Genomic DNA, 8,483 nt, shown 5'->3' on the forward strand with positions numbered 1-8,483 from the left:
AAAGAGACCCGAGGGTATTCAACCTTCCCGAGTTTTGGAGGGATACTGTGTCTGTTTTATTTCTTGGCAACGGTACCCGAGAAAAACATTTTTGAGAGAAAAGGCCCCGCCGTAAATTACTTGGCTTTTTAACGCAGCTTTGGTTTGTGCCGAGGGACATTTTTCAAAACTAACAAACGGGTCAGAAAGTGTTTCTGTGGCGTAGCTCTTCAGAGGGTACGAGACAACAGCTACTTGGCTTTGACCTCGATAACACTCATCTTAAAATGGACATGTTTGAGCGGTTGTCACTGATTTTGAGTAAACGGATTCCTCTTCCACTCAATCTGTCTCTCGCAATGGAGCAGTCTGACCTTTGTCGTGACCCGGCTTGTGTTTGGCTGGAGCTTAATTCCATCGTGTCTTTCAGCCTGGAAAGACTGAAGCTGAGGCCTTCACAGGATAAACAACCTTAATAGCTCTTTCTAACTAAACAGTTGGCTATTTGGCCTTATTTTTAAAGCCTGCCAGTGATTAGAGAAATCTGACAGAGCTCATTGGGAAGCAATCAAGCTAACTTTCAGTTCCAGGCTAAATTAACCGGCTGCATGGGGCAATTCAAAATCCAAGGGAACTGTCCCTAGCTTACTTCTGGATCTGGGGCGGTGGGGTGCCGAAGTAATCCTGCTGAGTTCTCCAGCTGCACAAACAAAGCTGACTGGATAATAAAGGCTTCCAAGAGAGAAGAAGAAGAAGGAAGAGGAGTACTCAAAAACCACAGCATCTGCATGCGTACCGGCTCCTAGATGGCTCTAGAGTGAGCGCTGAGAATGACCAGAAATCCGGAAACCACAATATGACCACACTGATTAAGCCTGCCGTGATGGATCAGACAGCACCAGGTTGTTCCCGTCCACTTCATAAATCACGCTGCACGAACCTAAGGAGAAACTGCAAAGTGCTGCCGACCCCGTCCAAAAGCCGCAGCACGAACCAGAAACCTTGTCTTAAATCTACTTGTCATTGTCTGTGAGAAATGCATAAGGCTCCTGACTGTGGAGCGCTAAAAAATGCCTGTCAACGCTAAAAAATAAACCATTTGCAGCATCGCTACCAACTGGCAGCCGATTGGAACAAGGGGGCCGGTCCGAGCTTGAAATAATGACAGAAGAAGAAGAACAGCCCAGAAAGCGTCAGGAGATCCTGGCATGCTGCTACAGGCATCAGCGCCCGGTCATGGGGGGTCTCGTAGTTTGCCCAAGTCTTCAAGTGGAAATGGAATGTAACAGGAGACTTTAAAGCTGATGGATTCTGTCGTTTGGGTAAAACGCCTAATAGTCTCCAGCAAATATCAGCTTATGTAAATGTTTAGAAGATAATCAGAGCAGCACTGACAGCAGCTGAGGGGAGTTGTTTTGAAAAGGAGTGAAAGATAGTGCATGTGTATTTCTCTACCTGCAGGCAAACAGTCTTCAGTTGACCTTTAGTGACACAACTAAATCTCATTTGTGTTTGCAACGCTGAGCAAAAAGCAGAGGACGCCATATTTACTCCTCTGATCGGAGACACTCCCAGCTCTTGGCCGTGAAAGCTGCTACATGCTGTCAGCTGTGTGTTGTGACTTGCGCTTCGGCAGCTTGCGAACAGAAGGCTTTTATTTTGCTCCAGCTGCCACACCCAAGGAAAGTGTTTTTCAGCTCAAGGGGGAGTACCAGCAAGAACTCTGCAGAACGCTGCTACTATTATTAGAGAAAAGCCCAAATGTATGGACACATGCATTGTCTCCTGTGATCGGCCACGGCTCCTGTTCTTCTTTAAAAGTTACGTATTGACCTGACAGGTTTCATTTAACCAGGTGAAAGCCAGGGCGCCTCTGGCAGGCCGCTCCTCTGATCTCACAGTGCCGTCGCCCCTCCTACCTGGCTGAATAAAGTGCTGAGTAGAGGCAACAAAAGAGAAGCGGGTCTCCCAAAGGAAAACCCTTCTTGATGCTTCCTCTGAGCAGACCGCTCTCAAGCCTGAGCTGAAACCCGAGCATCCTTCAGGAGGTCGACACCACCCACCCGCCACCCGCCCCCCACCTTCAACCCCCCCTTCCTCCCTAGTGACCTGTTTCGTTCAAGTCCCGCAAATCCAGTTCCCACAGCTGAATTACCAGTCATTTATTTATTCGACCATGCACTTTTACCTCTATTTATTTATTCAACCCCATCTATTTGTCCTCATTTCTCATGCAGACCCTGGAAGTCCCCGCTGAGAGGGGTTCGATTACAGCGTCTGCCTCGTAGAGGAAAGCAGGGCCACTGAGCGCAGTGAGCTGGGTCAGCAGCACACACACCCTCATGATGTCATGGGCGGCTGGACGGAGCAAGTCTGCCTGCGCTAAAGATGTTAAAGTCCCTCTATAAAGACTAATAGCATGTCTGTGAATGGCGACGTGTGCCGGGAGCTGTGGCCCCCTGGGGTTCCTGCTGCTCAGGCCAAGGACAGTAAAGAGTGTGAGGAAGCCTGGCAAGCGATCAGGTCCGGCGGGGTGGCGGGTTTTCTTCTGGTGCAATGAGCCATGTGGTCACATTGGCCGAAAGGCAGACGGGCCGGCCGGCTGGCTGCACCGTGCCCCGTCTTCAGCCTCTTCAGTGCATGCTGGGAGAAGCATCTGAGTCCAAAGGTGGCCGTGCACCCCCAAAACAAACCAAAACCTGCTCTCTCACAACACCAGCATCAATGAGGCTGCTGACAGGGCCTTCAACACTTGACGGGTCCTCACCTCATGCTGCAGAGCATGCTTCCTCTTCCAGCCCTACTCCTGATGTTATCACGGTGAGATTTGTTTGCTAGTCTTGACTCAACAGGCTTTGCAGTATCTGCGTGCGTTTGAGACTTTAGTTTCTCGCCCCGCAACCACGGCTGGGGCTTGACTGAGAGCCACCACAGATTTCAGACCGACCGCTTAAGAGCACAGCAGCGTGCAGACTGAACCAGAGCATCTACCGGATAGAGGATGATGGATGGTGGCTTTTATCTGGGCAATAAACATTAGTTCCTCCTCCTTATCACCTTATCTCGTTGTGATTTGAGGACTCTCCCACAACAGGATGCCTCATGGCTTGACTGCTGACACCTATATATCCCTCTCTGCAGGGTTTACTCTTCCAGACACAAGAAGCAACCTGCTGTTTGGTCAGTCCGGCCTTATAGTGGTGATAAGGGAATGTCACACATGGCTGACAAAAGACTGAAATGTTCCAATATAAACGTGTCTGTAATGCACAATATTGTTCCCACGGCGTATTTAAGATTGCTCTACTAATATTTGCTCTCTCTAAATCTTTGACAACAAGGTGTTTCAGTGTGTTTTGTGCTGCCTGCCTTCTTCAGCCCCATGAGATTAACTCCGGTACATGGGGATAATGGGGCTTTTGTCTTATTAATACATCCTTTCAATACAATGCCTTCTTTAGAGTGACGGATGAACAAGCCCCAACAACATCGGAGGGGTCATGGGGGGTAGGGGATAGGGAGGAGGAGGGAGAGGAGGGAGGACAGCAGGCTGCGCAAAGGCTCCAAGGAAATGTTTGTGTGGAAGCCCCTGCGAGGACGCGCCCGGGGTGCGTGCAGCTCATCCCAGCCCTCCAACAACAGCTCCACAGACATGTGATGCAGCAAACTGTATTGAGCCTCCACCCCCCGGATCACCCACAGATGTAAACCTGCGTGTTAATATTTAACACCACACACTGTTATTCATTAAAACACACACTCCTGCAGGCTGCAGCAGGGTTTCGTTTCTGAGCACAAGTTGCTTAATGTTGGCCATTCTGCTGTCATCGGTGCCCCTGAGTCAATGACACATTTCGAGACCTTGAACGTCAACAGAGAGTTTCAGTTCGTCATTAACGCACGCGAGTGTTCGGGGGTGTTTATGGAGAAACCCGCGCGCTGCTGGATGAGTGAAATGGACTAATTTCACGTAAACGTGCGTTAGGCAACATCCGATCCTTTTGTTAGGCTGCTGCAGCACATGCAGACTGTCAGAGCAACTCTGTTCAACTCACCCCATGAGAGATGTAGTAGAGAGCAGCGAAAAGACGCTCCGACAAATATATTTGTCTCCAAACGTCCTCACATGTGGTCTCCACTTTCCCGCAAACGCTGCGTCAAAGTTGGGCGCCTTTCCCTGTGCTCCGGGGTCGAGAGGCAGCGGTGACAATCAAAACTTTGGTGGAGGACTAGACGGCGTGTCTCGTCTAGTCTCTGGTAAATCCATACCGCTCTGTGCGCCGCCGCGGAAACCGTTTCAGGATCAGCCGAAAGAGCGATGATTGGGGAAAAAAGGAAGAAAAAAAAATAAGAAAACCGAGGAGCGATGAGCGCCAAAGAAGACTTTTTATTTGGAGACAGCACTTTCTCTTTTGTCGCTCTAATCCAGCAGTCCGTCTGATTGTCCTCCTGGCTGCTCTCTGGGAACAACAGCTCCACGGGGCTGTGAGCCGAGCGTCAGGGAGGCGCGCGCACAATACGCGCTCACAGACACACACACATACACACACACACCCCCACGCGAAAGACTGAGCGTATGGAAACGTCACATGCCCATAAAGAGTCGCGAGTCTCAGTGTAAAAATATAACGATGAATCTGGTTTGTGTGGACAGCAATTAATATGGAAACTACAAAAAAAAAACTATTTCTGGACCTTTTCTCCAGCACACAAATGAAGTCCAGATGTTCCACCTCTTCACTTCCTTTCTCCTAGCAGATCCCAGCGTGAACCAGAGTTACTTTACAACTCATCCTGGCCCGGTTTCCCCTGAGAGCAGTGGCCATGCATATCTAAAGCCCTGCAGCATGACAATACATTCTCCAGTGTTATGATAAATACATAAGCATTTAACCTGCTTCTGTGACTCTATTTAGTTTGTTGTTGGTGAGTCAGCACCCTGATTTTCACATGTTTCCCTCAGGTCTGAGTTTAGGTGTAACGAGGAGGGTGAGGTGAAGGTAAGTCAGGGCGTGTTAGTCATCAGGGCTGTGCCTAGACGTCCCAGTGAAAGAACCTCCAAGAGGAGGGAATACTGTCTCCACAGTCATTGTGCTGAAAGCCAAAGTCGGCCATGATGTCATGTGTCTAGAGTGATAAGAGGAGGGAGCTTCATGCTTGTCATGGTTTTATGAGGAGCTTCTGTGCAGACATTTCAGCACCATTAAGTCTGGTTTACACCAACAAGGCTTAATTTGATCTAAGATGAGTACTAGTCCGAGTTTAGTAAAAGTAGTTTTAAATTAGTAAATTCAGATTTTTATTTTTTTTATTTTTTTTATTTTTTTTTACAAGTTTGAACAAAATAGTTTAATCAATATAGAGAGGCTTGCTTACCCAAATTAAAATAAACCCATTTGCATGCCTTTGAGGCCTAAGTAGAGTATAAGATATCTGTTTGAATAACGTGACTCATTGATGGCGCAGCAGGAACGGTCTAATTTCTCTATCTATGGTAAAATAATCCAAGCTAAAACAACGAACAGCAGAAAAATCTTTCACAGAAGGGGAAAACAATTGGTCCAATCTTTCTACTCCAGAAGAGTTTCCTGGCTGAAGATGTATCTCAAGAGTAATTCAGCGGTAGCATTATAAAACCCAACTGGGTTGACTCGGCCCCTTGACTTTCTTCAGGGAACTTTATTAATTGGACCAAACCATCTGAAAAAACGTCCATTTTGAAAGTTAAACCACCTTAGGTGTAAGTTTGAAGTTAAAGCTGCGAAATTCAATATTGTTTCGAAAGATGTAGTGAAGTAATGTCTAGCTGAGAGTAAAGTCCCTCTTGCTGTGTTTGTGTTGTTATCCGAGCTTCACTGTTGTTTGTTGACAGAGCTGCCGGCCGCGCGTGCTTTTAGTTCATGTTTGTGCACGTGAGCGTGTCGCCGAAGGTCTGGACGCGGAAGTGAATACCACCCTCCGGTTCCCACTCAGGTAAACACTGTTGGCACTGTTGCCCTTGTTAGCACTGTTAGCACTGTTAGCTTCGAGCTGCCAGCTCAGCCGTTGCCATGTTGAGAGCTGTTTAGAGGCAATGGAAATGCTCCCAATCTCAAATAAAGCACTTTTAATTCTCAAACACATAATATACATTAAAAGTGTTGGTGCCATACATTTACATTTAATCAAGGTTTAGAGTAAAAACTAAACTTCTAAAGAGGGTTAAATCTAATCACTCTTAATTTTAAGTGGGGTTTCAAAGCTGGGTGCAACATGATTGAACATTAAACTATGATTTTATCAGGTTTAAAAAGTAATCCTTGTTAGTATAACTCAGCCTGAGGGTTTTTCAGAAATTCACTGCTTGAAGGAAAAGATGCAAATGAAAAATTAAGACTTTGGTTGAGATGAAAGCGTCTTTGGGTACTTAGAAAAGCACTATTTATAAGATTGAAGTATTATTATTATTTTTAGAAATCCCTGATGAGTCAGAGCTTAAATTTAAGATATGTTCCCTCAGTTCAAAGACCAGGAAGCAGGTGGTACTTCTTCAGACTCACGCAATGCAGCCCAACCTGGTGGAATGACATCAGGGAAAGCACCTCACAGCTCACCACAAACATTCTACAGACAGGGCTGAAAGCAACATGCCCACTAGAGAAAAACGTCAGCAAATGAGTCTTGGTCTGGTCCCCAGTTTCAACCAGTTTGACTCATGTCAGGTCTGCTGATGGTTTACTAGGGGAGAAAGGATCAAGATTGTGCAATCCACTCTCACCACACTCATCCCTGCCGCCCCCGCTGCAGCTGGTATGTGGAAAGTAGTCACTGTAAAGAGAGAAGAAGAGGAACTTTGCAAAACTTCTGTTGGCCATGGAGACAATTTAACGGTTTACGGGTTGCTGTTCGCTGTCTGTATTCTCAGATGAAGTGGCAGGTTGAATGAGCATGTGTGGGTGTTGTAGAAAAGCTTTATGGACTCTGACTGTCGGCGGGTTTATGATGGGACACTTTTAAAAGCTGCCCCACTGCTGTGTCTCTCAGTAAGCTTTTAGGGGAGGGGTCAAGAGCCCTGACCTCACTTCCTGTTGGGGCTCCTCACAAGCATTCCATTGTCTGTGAGAATGTGCACGGGCTCGGGGGACTCTGCACATCTGGCAGCTGTTATTAGCAACCTCCTGTACACCCCCCCTCCCCTCACAGCCCCTGAGGAAGATTACTTCATGTGCTTGTGGATGTGCTCCCCAAAATGCACCTCAAAATAAACTCTCTGGGAGAATGTTGTTTCATGAGTCACTGCTGTGTTTGTCACATCAGGCAGAAAGTTTGGTTTTATTACACATTTAGTGATCCTCCCCCCTGCTGATTTGCTTTATTACAGAGAGTTATTATCACACATTATATCTCATTTGTTTGTTCTGCACAAACATGTGCTAACACCAAGCTATTACCTAGTTATTACTTTGATAGTTACCTGGTATTACTGAATTATTAACTCTGTATTATCACACAATTAAAATCACTATTATTATATCACTGAGCCTTAATGTCAAGTGCAACCTAAACAATATATATAACATGTTAGTTAACAAGTTTTAGAGGTTCTGGTTGGACGGAGACAGGCTGTTTCTAGTCTTTGTGCTACGCTACGCTAATCAACTGCTTAATTTATACAAAGAGCGGCATATCCTCTCATCTAAAAGGTCTAACCTTTCCTTGATGTTATCATCGCTTTACAATAGACACTGTAAAACATCCTCTTTGACAAGGAGCATTCAGAGACGGTGTGGTCACGTAACCCAGGTTTGAACTTACCAGAAGTTGAACAGGTTTTAAGTCAGAGACGTAGATGATGCCGCAATAGAAAGTAGATCAAACCAACAAAGAGAAGACTTTGCATCGCTTAGTACTCATCTCTGTAGACCTTTTTTCAAAGAACTCAGCATGACCCAAAAAAGGCCACGCTGTGTTAGAAGAGAGGCTATATATTCTGCGCTCCTACTTTTAGATGCAGGATTACACTGGGGATGTCATTAAGAGTAAACTGTTCTCAGGCTCTGTGTTGTGTGTGATGGGGGACTTTCCATGCCTTGTTTATCTTATTTCTATAGCACATAAAGCCAATATGCAATGTATGAAATAAGGACAGCCACAATGGGCCCCAACACGCCTCTGTGTGCCCCTCCTTTTTCCCATGTAATGAGTAATTTATTAAGAATCCAAATCAATCCAGATAAACACGTCTGACAATAACAAATTGTTGTGATTTCAAACAGAAACTACACATAGAAAGCGAGTGGTTAGGGAACGATCGCTTCCTCTTCAAAAAGAAAAAAGCCTCTGACATCAAGTCTCTATGGAAACCTTCCTCTTTTCTGCACAGATGCTCTTACCAAAGTTGGATCTATATTTTTAGTGCCGCGAACGTCCCGCAGGTCATGTGCATCAAAGCCCGAGTCTGTAAGGAGTGTTGTGATTTTTTTACAACATGACTTTTACGTGAAAGGGGAAGGAAATGTGCACAG

The sequence above is a fragment of the Taurulus bubalis genome (genome assembly GCF_910589615.1).
Source record: "Taurulus bubalis genome assembly, chromosome: 17".
NCBI classification, from domain to species: domain Eukaryota; kingdom Metazoa; phylum Chordata; class Actinopteri; order Perciformes; family Cottidae; genus Taurulus; species Taurulus bubalis.